Source organism: Ambystoma mexicanum, chromosome 11 (genome assembly GCF_040938575.1).
Source record: "Ambystoma mexicanum isolate Mex_15411 chromosome 11, UKY_AmexF1_1, whole genome shotgun sequence".
Taxonomy (NCBI): domain Eukaryota; kingdom Metazoa; phylum Chordata; class Amphibia; order Caudata; family Ambystomatidae; genus Ambystoma; species Ambystoma mexicanum.
Window position 1 is genome coordinate 1330458619 of NC_090934.1, and position 19983 is coordinate 1330478601.

Consider the following 19983-nt stretch of genomic DNA (forward strand, 5'->3'; position numbering starts at 1 on the left):
ACTAGTTCAGGCTGCACATGACGGGTTATGTTCTAGAAGGGCACGTACGGTTCACGTACATAGATAGGAGAGGCACATTTCAAATAGCTGGAGTGACTACTTACTGTCTAGCAGGATGGCCCTGGCACTGGCCCCTCCTCCTGTCTGGCTCGGCCCCATTGCCTTTCTTTTCTTATTACGTGTATTGTTGGTTGCATATAGTATCACCCATCTCTTATTCCCCGGCACCAACATGTGTGCTGCGCTCTGGTTTGATTGGAACCTGCTTTGCTCCTTCCTCTCCCTGCATTTAGAAGCTGCTTGCACTGTAATTGTGAGTGTTATTTAACTTCAACATAAACAAACAATTGGTGATATATCCGTGCGGTGCGCAGCCAGGCCCGTCTAAACGCCCTCTGGCAAGTGCAGGTGTGTGCCTTGAAGGCTTCCTTCGGCGATTCAATGATATGGCGAGTAAGAAAGTGCGCTGGGCTCAGTCACCCACCGACGATGAAAGCCCAGACTCGCGTTTAGTGTAGTCACAATAAGTAAGCCTGAGACCAATGTGCAGGCAATGATTTGCGAATGGTATCATTTGCATATTTTCTGTCATTCTGGGAAGGGCGCCTGCCACTGACTATTCGTGGGCGATAGGCCGAGCCCGCCGTGACAAGGGGGAATCTACTGTGATGTGCGGTAGAGTTATTCGTCCCTTCCCCCGGTAACAATCTGCACGATAGGCCGCCGCATACTGGGGTGCAGGCCCGGAACCCGCATATTCCTGCAGTGTGCTGTAGGGGGGCACAACCGGAAGCAAAACCCGATCAGATCTATCTGTTCTCGCAATCAACGCGGCGCCCACGAGCCTGTTGAAAGGGCGATGCGTGGATCGTGATATTATTTCAGGCTAGTATACCTTGCTAAAGAACTGCACTTGGCTTAAGTGATGTATACATACGCATCATCTTGCTTGGACTGCTTATAAGAAGCTCTTTCCAATGGCGCCATTTGCTGAATTGTCATTTTTTTTCAAATAGCACGATGGCCAGTAGAGGGCGCGCTTGTTCCAAACTAGTTAATGGGTCATTGTGGCGGAAATAAGTGTTCATGTAATCAAGGCACTTCTTTTAACAATAAAAAAAGTTGCTCATAGAGTTTAACGTTAAATAACTTGCAGAGCTTGAATAGAGGTTTGCAACCTTTGGCTCTCCAATGTGTGACTACAACTACTATCAGACCTAGCCAGCATAATCAATGATGAGGGATCATGTGAGTTGTAGTCCAAAATACATGGAGAGCCACATGTTGCAGACCCCTGCAATATTGCGCGTGCTTCGAACAATACCGGAGACCAGCCTCTAAGCGCAAGGCCATGATTTCAACCTCTGTTGTACACAGTTGTCTTCCTTTCAAGACAAACACGTTGCCCCTGAGCTATCCTCCGGGCCCTCGATGCCTGCAACTAAAAAATAAAGCAGGTATCTCATTTTCATACGCACGGGGATGTGACATCACCAGAAATTAGCATATCCAGGTGACATTTGCAAATGTCATTCATTTGGATTTGTATAACCATAGAAATTGCAAGGTCGATTGGCATTTGACCTTCATAAAATCAACACGTCTCCGAAGGCCGGATCATAAGGCCTTTCCAGCTCTCAGCCGCTCTCTGCCGCACAAAGCCAAGCACCTTCGCTGATTCGCCAACTGGAAGCTACCAACATGATATCAGTGCTGGCAAAGGTAGGCATTCATCTGATCCGTGCCATAATGCAGCTGTTCTCAATGTATCCACCACCCGGGGTGCACCCGCCCGCTTCACTGTCTTAGTCACATCACTATATGACCTATCGACCCCCCATACTCCTGTCGGCTTCTGATTGGCTCAGGTAGGTGTTGCAAATCGCTCATTTTTGCCCGCCTACTTCCATCCCCACTCCTAATGCTCCATGCTACACTCCGAAGAGAGCCCCCTGGCAGCACTAGCGTCACTGCTAATCCCACGCACCAGGAGGGCTCACTATCTGCCTCTCGCCAGTATGCTGCTCCACCCACATGAGATTGTACTCACAGGAGCACCACCACAAGCTCCGCTCCGCGCACCAGCGCACTACCTGCACCAGCTCATGCCCACCTTCTGCCACAGACGCTCGGCCCACGCACTCTCTGCCTGTCTCTGCTAGGAACACTCGGCTCATGTCACACCCCACCTTGCACACACTCCCCATGCATCCCTAACCCATCCCCATCAGGAACTCCAGGCTGACACTGAGCACCTTGAGTTACTCAGCTCACACTCCGAACTTTCCACAATGGTGCAACTTTAAAAACTCAACTGCACACCACCCTCCTTGCCCAGCCAAAGCAGCCTCCTCCACAGACCTGTGTGCACCAAGTGCTGCAACCAAGCTACCAACAGCGCTCAGGGCAACTACCAAGTCTTACAGCGACACCCTCACCCACCAAGCCCCACACACCCCCTTCAAAGGAGCCCCAATTAATGCCTGATCTCTCCACGCCCACACACGGGAAATCAATGACCTCATCTCTTCACAGAAACTCGACTTCCTCGCCATCACTGAGTCCTGGCTGCATGCCACCTACTGCCTATCTCTATCACTAGCCATCCCTCCAGGCTTCACTATCCTAAGAACTGATAGACAGGACTTCAAGTTCGGACAATGTCCATCCAAAATGAATGGAAACTGTGACATGCTCTCCCTAAAACTCACCACCTCCTATACCAGCACAATACTAATCATCTTAGTATATAGGCCGCCTGGCCCCCCCAGGCACATTTGAGGAACACCTCCGACACCCCCTCAATGCCAACATGAAACCCACCTCCAAAGTCATACTTCTAGGAGACTTCAACCTAGGCCTTAACGACCCCACAGATGGTAATGCTTACACCATAGCAAATACACTAAGTGCTCTAGGCTTTACTCACTGAGTAAATGCCCCTCCCCATGCTAAGGGCTGCACCCTTGATTGGCTTGAGGGCCTCCACTGCAACATCCTCATCAACACCATCTCCCCATGCCCATGGTCCAACCACTTTATCAGGACCTTCGCCATTACGTAGCCCATTGACAACCCACCCGCCAGCACCCCTATGCCACCCACTTGGGCCCAAAGCGCAAGTAACATCACTAAAGACAGTACCTCTCCACTGCTCTCTAACCTCAAACCAGACCATCTCACTCACATGGCTAATAACCCAGTAGTTCTTGCGGATATCTACCTAAAGACACTGGCAACAGCAGTTGGCATGGTCGCTGCTCTAGCACCCCATTAAGCCAAAACCCTCGCCTATGCTGGTTCACCAATGATCTCTCTAATTTGAGAACTAAAAAACGCCAGAAGAAGCCAGTGGAAGAAATCTCAATCAGATGCCAACAGGACGCTATTCAAAGCCTCTGCCCAGGACTTACAAACTAGCCACCACTCAGGCCAAAGCATCATCCTACAACACTAGGATCTCTGAAGCCCAGTGTAACACCAAGGACATTTTATGTATACTTAGGGAACTGGAAACTCCAGTCACACCACCACCTGGCATCACCAAAGATGCAAGCTGGTGCGCAAACATCCAAAAAGCCCCCCTCCAAGAGAAAATCTCTGCCGAGCAGACCTCCATTAAAACCCCTTCTCCCACCGCCCCACCTAGCCCAACTCCCCACCATCAAGATGCCTTTCACTTCCAACAGGTTACTGAAGCTGATGTTGCAGCCATTCTCAAAGGTCCTCAGCCCACCAAATGCAAAGGCGACACCTGCCCTGGCCCTATCATCAAAGATTGTGCAGAAGCCCTCATTCCATTTATCACCAGCTTCAATGATGCCTCCTTCTCTGCCTCCACGGTCCCCACCTCCCTGAAGGAAGCCTGGGTTCTCCCCGTCCTAAAAAAAAACACCCTAGATACGACTATGCCCAGCAACTACTGGCCCGTCACATCGGTGCTGTTCCTGCCAAAGGTCCTAGACAGGGCCACCTACTCACAAATCCAACACTACCTGGAAATAAATCAACTCTTGCGCCTACGCCAGTCAGGCTTTAGACCAGGCCATGGAACAGAATCAGCCCTGTTAGACCTAAAAAAAAAACAACTAGATGCCCTCATGGATGACGGCGAGCCTGCTCTCCTGCTCCTACTACATCTCTCTGCCACAATCCAATTGGTGGACCACGAAATTCTATGCCACCACCTACGCTCTGCTGCCACCTTCTCGCCAGAAGCCTCATGCTGGGGAGCCTCCTTGCTGGAAGGAAGAACAATAACAGTCTTTTCCGAAACCGCTTGCCCCACTTGCCCCCATTACCTGCGGAGTGCCCCAAGGCTCATGTGTATACCCCACCCTGTACAACTGCTGGACCCCTCGGCATTACCTACACAAACTATACTGACAACATGCAAATCCTGCTTCCCCTCACAGGCAACTACACAGAAGACTCCCAGGCACTAAGTACCATCTACCTTCCCATCCAAATATGGATGACAGCGAACAGCCTCTGCCTCAATGATGAAAAGACAAAGAGCCTGGTGTTTGGACTGCCATCAGTCGCTAAAAACCTCTGCCCCCAATACGCCAACTTCATCATAGACAGGCTACGCATACCTGTGTCCATCTCGGTGAAGACCATAGGCGTGTACCTTGACTCCTCACTCTCACTAACACGCCAGGTCAACGCTTTTGCCTCCTGAGATGCCTGCACAACCAAGTTAATCAATGCGACCTGACCATTCTTAGACCCTAACAGCTGCCTCACAATTGCTAGAGCCATCATCGCAGCCAGGCTAGACTACTGCAACGCCCTCTTTGCCGGCATCTCGGCTCACAATACCCACAGGCTCCAAGTGATCTGGAAGCAACGCGATCCTTGCAGCTCTCAAGATCCCTCAAAGGGAGCACATATCTGAGGCACAAAGAAACTGCCACTGGCTACCCATAAAGGAAAGGACCTTCTTCAAAACACTCTCTATCGCTCACAGATGCCTTTCCAATTCGGCCCCTCCCTACCTATCACAGTGCTTCGTGAGAGCCCAATCCTCCAGACCTGTGAGAGGGGCCTACACTCAGAGCGTTGTCCCTCCCACATCCAGGCGAGAGAAAAGTGGAGGCGCCAGCTTCCCCTCCATGGCCGCACACCAATGTAACTCACTCCCTCCCCACCTAAGAATAGAACAATCCTACTGGGTCTTCAGAAAGGCACTGAAAGCCTGGCTGTTTACCCAGAAACCCTGCTTTTGTTCACTTGTATTCTTGCCTTGCCTGCCTTTCCATAAGTTGAATGTACCTGGCTGTAACAGCGACTCGATGCACCCCCTACACCCCCTACACCCCAAACCCCCCCCCCCCCAAGGTGTGCATATTTTAAATCCAAAGAATCAATACAAACATCTTCTCTGGAATATGCAGTCCCGGAATGTGACGTTTTCCCTTTAGTAGTTTGTTATTTTTCCTCATGTTATGTGGTGCAGTGGTGACGTGCCCGGCCTGCGAACCTGGCGACCGCTGATGTCAGCATAAATTTAAAAAGCACAGTCAATGTTTTTCATTTTACACACAGCCTCTAAAATAACCAGGGGGGCAGCGTCCTCCCTCTGAAAAAAGTGGGCGGACACAATCCACCCGCGTGTACCCTCGACTTGACCCCCGGTGCGCATCAACTGCCCCTATAAAGTGGAGACACCTGTCGCACCCCAAACCCTTCATCTGCCCAGCACAACCGCACGCCTGCCCAGATATGCATCCATGCATATGTTCGGTCATGCGGCGGGGAAGCCCTGGTCTGTGGATCCGGCTTCCTGCTCAGTCACCGGTGTTCCTACGTAGAGACTCTTTTGCGGAATGCGTCCTTCCCACTGGAGACGCGAGGACACGGAAACGAACACCTCACATCACTCACGCCTACTTCCCAGCTGCAATCCGAGCAACCACCCCAAGTTGAATATGGGTGGGGGTTCTTGTAGGGGCTTTTGTGTGTGTCTTAGCCCGCGTGAGAGTGATCCCTGGAATGATAGATTAGTCCATACACCCATAAGTAGACGGGTAGACACACTGTCAAGGCTTGTGGGGGCCCATTTTAATATGATGTTTGGGGACCCCCTTACCTGCAGTCCGGGAAACCAGCCTGAGAGATCCGTGGGGTGCTTAAAAAATAATGGCTGCAAAGGAATGCAGCGAGTATGTTAATTGCTGCAGATGAATGATAGGCAGCCATTGGTAGTTTAGGGCCTGATTGACAAAAGCCTTTTTCAATGGGAAAGTCCAATTTAAAAACGCTTTGTAATTCAGGCCCATAAAGTCCATGCAAAAAGGTAGAAATTACTCTTTGTCTGCGGGCGGCTAATGCAGTCGCAACTGGAGTAAAAGGCAATGAGATGAGAACAACGCTGCTGTATGCCGGGCCCCAGTAAAGGCAGCCTGTAATGTGTGTACCCCAAAGCGCACAGTGAAAGTCTTCAATTAAAGAGATATGTTGCTGTACAGTAAGGCTGTGAACGTGGGGCCCCTGGAGCTTGGGCACATTTTAACTGAAAAGGTTGAAAAGCCCAGACGCTGTCCCTGGTCACACAGCTAGACAGAGCCAAGATCGATCCATCTGTCAGGTTTCTTTCTACTCATAAACCCATTTTGACCGATGAAGAGGGGGGCCAGTGCTGCCAGCTGTGATCACCCGTGAGTGGGGACTTGGGCATGGATATAAGGGAATCCGGGGCGGGGGAATGGGAGGTGGGGGTGAGGGAAGAAGCCTCCTGGGGGTCCTCCCCCACCTACTATTAATGCTATACCATTGATAAAGGTTCGTGGATGGGAGGGCACTAGTTTCTTGACATTTCACGCCACGTACTCCTGCAGTTACAGTTGAAAAGGCAATATCATGAGTGCCAGAATGTTAGGTAATAAACAGAGGTTGAAGAACTCACACCCTCTCAGAACAACTTACAGTCGCTGAAGCAGTGCACCCGAAAGTGTGACACTGATCTTAAAACAAAGCGGTCATTCTTGCACAATGCATGTAATCCAGCAATGCACGCGAGGGCCTTCTCGTTGCTGCGAGGCAGGAGAGCCATTTACATCCGGCGCTGGTATTTTAACCCATCGCAGTTTGCATTCTGGGACTTGTAGTACAGTCGTTTCCCTCGTACCTGCAGGCTTGAAAGTCCCAGCATGTGACCCGCTGATACCCGAAGAGCCAAGGCTGGCAGGAAAGGTCACACTGGACTGTTGCCGTTGTGAAAGGCAAGGCCCCTTTCGGGTGCTGCATGTATGACCTACTGCTCAGCTGATGTGTGAAATACATGTGTCTGCATGTAACGAGGCAGCTCCGAACCCCCACAGGAATGGGCATTTACCTGATGAAATGTTAGAAGAACACACTCGCACTTCAGTCACCGAGTTAGACAAACATTAACAAAAAACAAACGAGCCTGTGTGCTCGCTGGTTATAAATCACCCAGGCCCAAGGACGCGCAGCCGGAGAGCCCTGCCCGCCCGGCACTGGGGTGGGGACGTTCTCAGGGTGCGGGGGAGCCGCCTATCAGCCATCTTATCGCGAGCGCACAGCCCCAAACTGCTGATGCAGCTAAGCGGCCGTCAAACAGCGCCCGTGCCTGGCCCAGGCCAGCGAGCAGGGCTCCTGCCGCTGGCAGCCAAATGCCCAGGCGAGAGGAGCTTCGAGCAAATAGCTCAGCGTTGCGCCCCTAGTGGTGGACAGAGCCACGGCCTGAGGCCTGGGGTAGCCTTACACGAGGAGATACGGGAGTCCAGGGGCCGTTCATAATCATTCACAATAAATCACTTAACGCAGTGTTTAGTGGTGCTAATTGTTTTATGCCGACGAGGGCTTAGAATGAGGCGTGCACAGAATACAGTTTCTACCCAAAGTTAGGCCTCTCTCCCATTCTCTTGGTTTTCCTTGCCTCCGTTTCCTCCCCTCACTGCCCCCTCACCATTCGTTACCTTCCTTCTCCCACTGCCTCGCTTCCCCTCACCCTCATTTTGCTTCTCGGTTCTAGGACATTTTTCTCTCCCGTCCGGTCGCTCGCTTTTCCCTAACCTCCCCTTCCCTCATTCTTTGCGCATCCTCTCGTCCTCCCTCTCTAAAGCCCTGTCGCGCCCATTTTTCTCTCCTTTTCCCCCCTCCACGTTAGGTCTTTCCCCAATCCCTCTTGGGTGCAGCCTTCCCTGCCCTCACCCTGAACTTGAGCTGGTAAGATAGCTCAGTGGGTTGAATACTTGCTATTGCGATCTGTGTGTGATCTGCGGATTATAGATTTGAATCTCTGCAATATCGACTCAGCCTATCATCCTTCAGAGGTCAATAAAATGAGTACCAGTTTGGACTGGGTAAGACTATTTGCACATAAAAGGTTTCTGTGTAAATAACAAATTAATATTGAGTGCGACCTGATTGCCACTATTGAAGAAGGCTCTCTAACATATACATGAACAGACCTAGAGCCCGATCCATGGGATTATCTCCATGGAAAATCAGGACTTTGCATGCCAAACTGTGTGCAAAATCCCATTTGTCGTTTCATGGAATCGAATGCGCAGCACTTTTTCATACTTTGCATGGACTTCGCGCAGGCTCGACATGTTACTGCGAGAGGCTAAGTGACTTGCGTGAGACACCACACAGAGCGTGGGCGTGGCTTGTGCAGAGGACATTTAAGTGGGTGGAACACAGAAAATGAGGAAGAACAAGGGAAAATGTAGATGTTATGAGGGACGGGGCGCAGACAGTCCATCGCACGCCCGCTATTGTGTGGAAGGATACCTATTCATGGATACGAGCGCACAACCTCGCGGCGAGGAAATGGCAACGCAAAGCCCTCATACAATCCGCTACCCAAAGCCAGGGGTACAAACACTATTCAAACACTTGCGCATAGGAATCACAGCATAGAGGTAGGATTTAGGGGTGTGTGCACGCAGCCGTGGTTCCGATCTGACTTGGGGGTGCGCGTAAGCACTGTAGCAGGGTGTATGAATGGTTTACAGGGGTTGGTTTCACCCGAGTTACGATGTATCGTAGAAATGTTGTCCTGGTGCCGGTTACAGTTACGGGGGACCGTGCAGAGGGTCCCTGAGATGCAGGCCTGCTTGCGGGGGACCCCACACACTGTTTCACGGGTGCATCTATTTTCGCCCAGGGGAGTACACAAAGGTGGCTTTTGTGGCTGTTTTTGCTCTGCGTATAGGCGTGTCTGAGGTGTTGCGGCCACAACTTGCATATATGGTTACTTTGCGCAACCAATCCCATGAATACGTGGAAAGCACATTTTATGTTCTGCGCGCAGGCTCGCGCATTGTCGTTCTCGCACACGGCCCTTGCCGGATTAATGCACACCTTTCCGTGAATCGGGCCCCTAGTCTGGCACCATTCTTTTTGCAGATAATATAATACAAAATAGGTTGTAGGCCCTACACAGTCTTCCTAAAAAAGCTATTACAAGATCACAAGTGAAAGCAGAAAGGACTGATGGAAAACGGATTTTGTTTTGTTACCAGTAAGGCTCTTTACCTAAAACATCTGCTTGGGGATGGAGTTCTCCCTGGCCAGTTCCCATCCAATGTTTACTATGTGCGATATGTTGCTCTTAAGACTCTCTCTGAGGGATCAATATGTTAAAAGACAGGGCAACCTGGGCCCTTGCACTTTGAATCATTTGCTCAGGATCACACAGTGAGATGAAGAGGGATAGGTCACACACATAGATATCCCTGCTCCACAGCCGATAAATCAACACCCGTACCACCAGGTCACTCACAACTTGGTTGTTTTTTCTAACTTTATTGATAAGAAAGGGGAATGATTTTAATTCAGAATCTCTAGGTGGAACAGGGATAGCCTGCCCTGTCCACGCCAGTAGTACACCAAGGAGTTCGAGTTGTGAAGTTTGTCAGGCAGGGTTGGTTTGATGTGGAAACACCTTGGCAGAGCAGAATGCCATAAAATGGAATTGCCATTATTAGGTGTCAGGATTTCTCTGAATGTGTGCATCAGGCATTTACCAACAGTGTAAGCATACCTTTGCCCAAGGAACGCCCACTTTCTAACAAAGTGGACAAACCCTTTATTACAAATGTGCATCTGCACACTTCATGAGTACCAGCTGAGTATCACAAAGTAGCCAATTCTTTGTGAAAGTATGCAGCCCCACTCACTGTGATTCTTGATTGTAGGTAAAGAGCACTGCCTTATTTGCTCCTTGGTAAAGTGCACTGTGTTATTTGCTCTATGCTATTTTCCTGTGATGTTGCCCATTCGGAAAGTGCATCTGTGTTGTATGCTCCCAGATATTGTCACTTTGATATTTGCTTCTTGGCAACGTGTTGTGGTTTATTTGCTCAATTCTATCCCTGCTTTGATATTTGCTCCTTGGTACAGTACACTGTGTTATTTGCTCCCTGCTGTTCTCGTTTTGATATTAGCTCTTCAGCAAAGTACACTGTGTTATTTGCTCCATGCTATTCCTGCTTTGATATTTGCTCCTTGGTACAGTACGCTGTGTTATTTGCTCTGTGCTATCCCTGCTTTGATGTTTGCTCCTTTATGAAGTGCACTGTGTTATTTGCTCCCTGTTGTTTTCGTTTTGATATTTGCTTCTTGGTAAAGTACACTGTCTTATTTGCTCAATGCTATTCTTGCTTTGATATTTGCTTCTTGGTAAAGTGCTCTGGGTTATTTGCTCAATGCTATTCTTGATTTGATATTGTTTCCTTAGTAAAGTGCACTGTGATATTTGCTTCCTCCTGTTCTCGTTTTTATATATTCTCCTTGCTAAAGTGCACTGTCTTATTTTCTCCCTGTTCTTCGTGCTGTGATATTTGCTTCTCAGTAAAGTGCGCCCTGGCATTTTCTCTATGCAATTGTTGCTATGCACTTTGTTATGTGCTCCCTGATATTCTCATTTTGATATATGCTCCTTGGTAAAGTGCACTGTGTTATTTGCTGTCTGCTATTTTCACTCTGATGTTTGCCCATCTGTAAAGTGCACTGTGTTATTTGTTCTCTACTATTATAGCTTTGAAATGTGCTCTTCGGTAAAGTGCACTGCTTTTTTTGCTCCCTGCTATTCTCCATTTGATATTCGCTTTTGATAAACTGCATTATCATATTTGCTCCCTGTGACTTCAGCTTTGATATTTGCCCCTTGTTAAAGAGCACTGTGATATTTGCTCCCTGCAATTCTTGCTTTGATATTTCTGCTTCTCCATGGTAAAGTGCTCTGCGTTATTTTCTCCATGCTGTTCTTGCTTGGTATTAGCTCCTTGTTAAAGTGCACTGCTTTATTTGCTCCCTGCTATTCTCCATTTGATTTTCGCTTTTGATAAAGGGCACTATCATATTTGCTCCCTGTTATTTCCGCTTTGTTATTTTCTCCTTTGTAAAGTGCACTATGTAATATTCTCCATGCTATTCTTGCTTGGTATTTGCTCCTTGGTAAAGTGAATTGTGTTATTAGCTGCCTACTGTTCTCGCGTTGATATATGCTCTTTGGTAAAGTGCATTGTGTTATTTGCTTCCTGCCATTCTTGCTTTGATATTTTCTCCTTGCTAAAGTGCACTGTATTATTTACTCCCAGCTATCCTTTCTGTGATATTTGCTCCTGGTTAAAGTGGACTGTGCAAATTTGCTCCCCGCTGTTATTACTGTGACATTTGCACCTTTGTAAAGTGCACTATCTTATTTGCTTCCTGCTTTTCTTGCTGTGATATTTGCTCCTTGATAAAGTGCACTGTGTTGTTTGCTCCCACCTATACTTGGTGTGACATTTGCTCCTTGGTAAAGTACAATGTGTTATTTTCTCCCAGCTATTGTTTCTGTGATATTTGCTCCCTGGTAAAGTGCACTGTGCTATTTGCTTCTTACTTTTCTTGATATCTGTTCCTTGGTAAAGTTAGCTGTGATATTTCTACCCTATGATTCTTGCTTTGATGTTTGCTCCCTGATAAAGTGCAGCGTAATATATCCTCCTGGCTATTCTCACCTTGATATTTGCTCATTTGTAAGGTATACTTTATTTGCTGTCTGCTACTCTTATTTTGATACTTACTCTTTGGTGGTAAAGTGCACTATGATATTTGCTCATTGGCGAAGTGCACTGTGACATTTGCTCCCTGCTATTCTCTCTTTGATATTTGCTCCCTATTAAAGTGCACTGTGCTATTTTCTCCATGATGTTCTTGCTTGATATTTGCTCCTTGGTAATGTGCACTGTGTTATTTGCTTCCTGCTATTCTAGCTGTGATATTTGCTCCTTGGTAAAGTGCTCTATGTTATTTGCTCCCTGCTGTTGTCGCTTTGATGTTTGCTCCTTGGTAAAGGGCACTGTGATATTTGCTCCAAATGATTCCTGCTTTGATCTTTGCTCCTCGGTAAAGCACAGTGTGACATTTCCTCCTGGTAATTCTCACTATGACATTTGCTCCTTGGTAAAAATGCACTTTTATATGTGCTTCCTGCTATTCTTGATTTGATATTTTCTACCTGGTAAAATGCACTGCGTTATTTTCTTAGTGCTATTCCCACTTTGATATTTGCTCCAAGGTAAAGTGCACTGTGTTATTTGCTCAATGCTATTCCCACTTTGAGAGTTGCTCCTCAGCAAAGTGCACTGTGTTATTTGCTCAGTGCTATTCCCACTTTGATATTTGCTAATTCGTAAAGCCCACTGTGTTATTTTCTCCATGCTATTCTTGCTTTGTATTTGTTCCTTGGTAAAGTACACTGGGTTATATGCTCAATGCTATTTCCGCTTTGATATTTACTCTTTGGCAAAATGCAGCATGGTATTTGCTCCCTGCTGTATCTCATCGATATTTTTTACTTGGTAAACTGAACTGTGCTATTTGCTTCCTGCTATTCTTGCTGTGAAATTTGCTTTTTGGTAAAGTGCACTGTATTATTTGCTCGATGCTATTCTTGATTTGATATTAATGTTCTCCTTAGTAAAGTGTACTGTGTAATTTGCTCCCTCCTGTTCTCGTTTTTATATATTCTCCTTGCTAAAGTGCACTGTCTTATTTTCTCCCTGTTCTTTGTGCTGTGATATTTGCTTCTCAGTAAAGTGCTCTATGCTATTGCTGCTATGCACTTTGTTATGTGCTCCTTGATATTCTCCTTTTGATATATACTTCTTGGTAAAGAGCACTGTCTTATTTTCTGCATGCTCTTCCCGCTGTGATTTTTGCTCCTCAGCAAAGAGCGCTGTGACATTTTCTCAACACAATGTTTCTATGAGATTTGCTCCTTCGTTAAGTGCACTTTCTTATTTGCTCCCTGATATTCTCATTTTGATATATGCTCCTTTGTAAGGTGCACTGTGCTATTTGATCTCTGCTATTTTCACTGTGATATTTGCCCATCAGTAAATTGCACTGTTATTTGTTCCCTACTATTCTAGCTGTAATATTTGCTCCTTGGTAAAGTGCGCTGCTTTATTTGCTCCCTGCTATTCTTCATTTGAAATTCACTTCTTGATAAAGGGCACTATAATATTTGCTCCCTGTGATTTTTGCTTTGATGTTTGCTCCTTGGTAAAGTGCACTGCTTTCTTTGCTCCTTGCTATTCTCCATTTGATATTCGCTTCTTGATAAAGGGCACTATAAAATTTGCTACCTGTGATTTCCGCTTTGATATTTGCTCCTTGGTAAAGTGCATTGTGATATTTGCTCCCTGCAATTCTCACTTTGATATTTCACCTGATCCCATGTAAAGTGCATATTGTTATTTTCTCCATGCTGTTCTCACTTGGTATTTATTCATTGATAAAGTGAACTGTGTTATTTGGTCCATGCTGTTCTCACATTGATATTTTCTCCTTGTTAAAGTGAGCTGTAGTATTTGCTCCCTACTGTTATCACTTTCATATATGCTCTTTGGTAAAGTTTACTGTGTCATTTGCTTACGGCTATTCTTGCTGTGATATTTGGTCCTTGTTAAAGTGCACTGTGTTATTTCCTTCCTGCTTTTCCTGCTGTGCTATTTGCTCCTTGGTAAAGTGCACTGTGTTATTTGCTCCCAACTACTCTTGCTGTGACATTTGCTCCTTTTTAAAGTGCACTGTGTTATTTGCTCCCTGCTGTTCTCGCTTTGAGATATGCTCCTCCCTAAAGTGCACTGTGCTATTTCCTTCCTGCTATTATTGCTTTGATATTTGTTCCTTGGTAAAAGGCACTGTGTTATTTGCTTCCTGCTATTCTTACTGTGATATGTGTTCTTTGGTAAAGCGCACTGTGTTATGTTCTCTCAGCAATTATTTGTGTGATATTTGCTACTTGCTAAAGTGCACTATGATATTTGCTCCCTATGATTCCTGCTTTGATCTCTGCTCCTTGATAAATCACAGTGTGCCTTTTCCCCCTGGCTATTCCCACGCTGATATGTGCCCATTGATATTTGCTGCCTGCTATTCCCACTTTCATACTTGCTACTCTGTGGTAAAGTGCACTGTGTTATTTGTGCAATGCTATTCTCGCTTTGATTTTTGCTCCCTGGTAAAGTGCACTGTGTTATTTTCTCCATTTTGTTCTGGCTTTGTATTTCATCCTTGGTAAAGTGCACTGTGTTATTTGCTCAATGTATTCCCACTTGGATATTGTTTAATTGGTGCAGTGCACTTGTGTTACTTGCTCCTAGGTTTTCTCGCTTTGATATTTCCTCGCTGGAAAAGTGCACTGTGTTATTTTCACCATTTGATATTTGCTCATCAGTAAGTACTGTGTTCTTTGCTGTCAGCTATTCCCACTTTGATATTTTCCCATTGGTTACGCACACTGTGGTATTTGCTCCAGGCACTGCACCCTACTACATTTTTCAGTCTTTCAACATAACTGATATCAACACAGGCCACCACATAACACTCTACAGCAAGCACACCAACCAGCACCACCTCAAAGCACAGAACGGACATACAGGAACTGATGGGAGTCACAAAACAAACCCATGATTTAAGCAAAGACACAAACCCTCAGATCACCCCATACAACCATGACACTCAAACATACCATAAGAGACGCCATCAAGATACACAACGTGTTTCATCCACAGGACAGGCTCAGGCCATGCCCTAAAGGACTGCACAGAGTTTGGTTCCTTCGCGCCTGCATGCATAAATACAATAGCGTTTTTTTTAAATACACATTTTCCAACATTTCGACTCTGCCTTAAAATTTGCGGGATTATTTGTGTTCTGACAAATTCTTCAAGCTATCAACGCACCTATGGAACAGTGATTCCATGTTCGTAAAGCGAGCAACCCCTTTCAGCCTGCGTTACAACCATGTTAACCCTGTCACCCCTGGACAAAACTATTCATTTCTTGTTTTATCGTCTTCGGTTACACCCGCATTGCATTAATAAGTCATGTGGTCACAGCTGAAGTACATTAACAGCCATCTGCCAGACCCTGCGCGTTCCTCGGCCCTGTCACTCAGTTCACTTTTCAAGACATGTCCAATGTTGCCCTCCTGGTTTGGCAAGGGTTTTGCAAACACCCGCAGTGCCTGCCCCAGTGCAGGCGGGTAGCAGCTAGGGCTACCTGGGTCCGGGGCATATGACTCGGAGCTTGCGTAGCCGCTATGTTCTGGGCTTTAACTAGAAGTGTATCTGTGTCTTCAATTTCCAGTATCATTCCTGTGTGGCATTTCTTTGGGGCAGTGGAGATCCCCTTCTCCTCTTCTGATGGCAGTTCAGAGGGTACAGTGGATTTTTGAAGCTGGTAAGGTAGCTCAGTGTGCGAAGCTCTCGCCCCAGACATATGTGCCCAGCGTGCAGGCACACGTTGCAGTTCAGGCAGGGAAGGGGAAACCCGTTTTCGAGAAAGTGAGCACCATTCAATTGGGTAATAACACCTGTTGTTATAGCTCTTAAAAGCAAGAGGACTCCACCATGAAGCACTAGATAACAGTGTAATATTATTGTGCAGGTCTGGAAGCTGCAGTGGTGCTTTCAAAAAAGATCTACCTTTCTGCCTGATTCAGTCTGTGAAGCGGCCCCACAGGTGGAAGCTGGGCTGCCATGCAGTAGCGAGATGGCATGCATCTGCCAAGGTGACCATGCATCTGCCTTTTTACTGCCTGCCACCCTGCGGCTGACTCAGCAGCATGCACATCCACTTAATAGTAAACATCCAGCCAGGCTTTTGGAATTACCAGGAATATGCAAATAACCTCTGTAGAAATTCCTTATATGTGAATGAGTCTCATACATATTCATTGTGAATATCCTGAAAACCTGACCGGAGTGTACTGCTCACTCATTCGAACAGCCCAGCTCTGCTTCTTTGCCACCAAAGGCTTTCATGCTGCGATTGGCCCATGTTGACACTGGACTGCATCTACAAGTCGGGAAATGCAAAGTGATGTCGGTTAAAAAGAAGTCCTGGACTGGACGACGATGGTACTCATGACATGGGGCCTCTTGGCACTTTTGGTTATGGATAGAATTGCTAAATGAAAAGCATTTCAATAAAGGAAACGGCCTTTTCATTCTGATGCAATGCCACACCATTTAATTACATCAAGATCCCTGCTATTTGTGCTTTGCTTTTGCAAAATGTTCTTAAATCGTACAGTGCTGCTGCTTTATAATAAACTTCCTACGAGAGATAAACAAAGCAAGGGGGCTGAGAGCATCCATATGAATTGTAATGTTTGCATCCATACCGTTCAGCTCATTTCACTTTGCATTCTGGTACTTGTAGTTCTAGATTTCCCATTATAAATCCTCTGCTATATATATATATATAATAGTCCATTTGAGCCAAGTTATAGAATGCAAAATCGCAAGAATCAAAATTACAACAAAACAGCTGGCTAACATTAGACACCTGACATGGGACAGCACGCAAGCTCTGCTATTTTTCACTTTCCCATTTAGGGATTTAGGGAAACACGGCCACCCTCACACTCTCCTGCACCTGGAGCAAGAGACCTTGTGTGTCACTTTGCATAGTGCAACATAGCCCAACTGTAGGAACCTAATCCCAGGGAGCGCCACATGCTTGCTCAGAAAGGCCCTCCCAGGGCCAGTTGTGTCTATGATGGCATGGCATGTCGAACATATGTCCCGTTGAACCGCCAGGTCATCCGGACGCTCACAATGAACGCGCAATAGAAAGAAAACATTCAAAATGTCCGATTTCACTGTAGATCACTGACTTTTGTCATTCTGAAAACCTGACTGCATTGCACTAATCAGCAGGCTGAGGAGGCCGGCCTTAGGCAGCAGGGTTCTGCAGTTATGCCATGTCAGATGCCAATAGCACAAGAGGGCCTGCATTAATGGTGGGATCATCAAAACTGCAAGTACCCGGATGGAAAGCAGTCAAATCAGTCAAGGATATGTGACCTGTTCCTACCAGCAGGGCGACTTGAGGCCTTCCTATCAGTTTGTAAAATCGTTTGCATGTGAGCTGGCCTCGTCCACAGCGGAAACCTGGCCACTATACTGGACAGGCTGGCCCCTGACAGCTGCATTTCTCAGCAGAAAAGAACAAAGAGCTGCGGCAGAGGTGCCTGACTTACGCCATGAGAGATAATGGAAGAGTGGGGGTGGGGTGGTCCGCGGACGAGGCTGCAAGGGGTCAGCTTTGCAATTAGGAGCTCTGCTTACTTTTCCAGAGAGCCCTGGCAGTGTCAAGACCTCAATATTCTCCCAGTGTCACCTCCACACTTCCATCTGTGTGTCAGAGCCTCCGTGTGATGTGTGCTCTCCCAAGCCCACAGGGAGGATGGAGAGTGCCCAAGACACATACTACAGTGACAAAGGGCTCTGCAAGCACAGCAAACCCCCCTATTCCAGAGGCCTATTCCCTGGAAGGCAGAAAGAGACCCATACGTAGCCAGGAGCGACCATTAACAGGCCAGCATAACCTCCACAACAGGCCTGTGGGTGGCAAAGGCACATCTTGCTACGGCGGAGGGGGGAGGGGGGGCAAGGCTAAACCGCCCTGCTAAAGCCAAAGAGACAAATACTTAATGTTGTGTGCTGGGGCCCCCGGAGCTTAGTATAACCTCACTTATGGACCCAACCCATCCCACCAATAAGGGTCGTGACAAAGGGCCACCTCCAGTTTTGGGGGATCCTGGACGCTCAGTATTGCCTCAACCACAGAGCTCCCAGGAAGGGCTGTGAGGGACTCAAGCACAAAGGATAGCTCAGGGGCAACATGCTCACCTTGGAAGGAAGACGAAACGGAGCAACACTGGTTCGATCCCCGGGTCTGTGCTTAGAAACCTCTGGGTATTAAGCGCATTATAAATAACCCATCATGTCACACGCTCTCCTTGGGCACAGGACAAGGCTGTGCGACATGCGCTTGATACCCTGGCCAGGCATCTCGGTTCTTCCTTTCAGGTTAATAATGGAGTGGGCAGAAATAGCGACACTGATTACAGCACTTAGCAGCAGCTGGATTCTGACATATAGCACTACATAAATCACCAGATTATTATACAACACTGGTGTGGGGGGAGACCTCAATAAACCCCCACACTAGCATCCTCCTGTGAGTGTCAACGTCTCATTATGCAGTACATGGAATGGGTTGGGGAGTCCGGGAGATCAGTAGGAAGCGAGGAGGGAGGAACCATCTTTAAAGAGGGGGAGCTCAGCCTGACCCCCTTCCTCGTGGGGATGGCTACTGGTCAGCAGGGGGCACAGGCCTGCTATATTCACCCCACAACCCCAAGGGTGCCAGGAAGGGGCGTTGACCCAAGTGCTGGTTGGGAACAGTGACCTCGGAACCCCCGCGAAGCGCATCTCGGAACATCACGGCACGTCCAATTGCTAAAAATAAACAGAACGCGGAGCGTGCGCGGGGGAGGTGGGATTTCCCCGCTAATTTCGGCGCGGACGCCTCTGTTTACACATCAGCATCAGCTGGAGTGTATTTTCGCCAATTAGTAAGCCGATCACACGGCTGGGCCCGTGCCAGGAAATCGATAGCGCCTGCATCTCAAGCAGGCAGCCTCGCATTCATCACGGGGGAGGGGCGCCACGCCGCGCAGTGCGCATGCGCGCAGCCCGCAGGGGGCCGCGCAAACGCAGAGCTATGAGAGGTGGGCGTTTACGGCCGTCTATAAACGGTCACGATGCTCTTTCTTTCCGGGCAGCAGCCAATCCCACCGCACCAGTTCTCCACCGTGATCTCCTTCCGCACACATTTCAATCCTTTCCTACATCACGCACGGCACAAAGCCTCCAAAATATTTGACCAGCCCCGACACATTTCCGTGCCCCCTACTCAGGAACGAGTTTATTAACAATACACCACGTATGTTTATTTGGTATAAAGTAACCATGACGAAAAAATGGCGCAAATCGATTTTAACGAAACAATCACGCATTCTACCTTTAAGACAATGTGCATTAATATAGATGTTGATTTTGAAAAGAGTACTTTACAGATAATGTGGCAAACCTCGATTTTTTAAAATGTGCCCATCCCTCCACTTTGTCCTTTTTTCCATGTGAATTTAAGCTAGTTGCTTTGGCAAGAGGTTTATAATTGAATTCATTTAAGATGGAGTGGACGATTGGGAGGGGGATGGGGCGTGGAGCCCAGTGGTCATTGTCCTTATCCATTGCACGAAAGCAATGGACGTACACTTACATTGCAATGCTCACGCCCAGGGCCTGCTTGCAGATATTAAAGCCGCCTTTGATCAGGGATTTAATGGGTTTGAAAAGCACACATGACTTCTTCTTAATAGGGTACAATCATTTCTTACCAATTAACACATATTCAAGCAATTGATAACAAACTATTTCATGTCTTCCGTACTCTGTATTCCTGTATGTCTTTCAGACTGGAGACGCTCAGGCTTAGTCTATTTGCTCTATGTCCGTCCTCTCTCTGTATGATTATCAGAGGCTTTTAACCACTCTAACAGTCCCTGCGGATGTTTTGCATATCTGTCACCCACCCGCTCTCTGATTGCTTCCGCGTGACATCCAGTCTATTTCCATGCAGTCGTCTCTT

At 47.3% G+C, this 19983-nt stretch overlaps 1 protein-coding gene across 1 annotated transcript in view; it reads right to left on the minus strand.

Moving 5' to 3' along the window:
* ONECUT1 (one cut homeobox 1) overlaps positions 1-19983 on the minus strand; it is an 81446-nt gene that overhangs the window by 39294 nt on the left and 22169 nt on the right. The window lies entirely within an intron of this gene.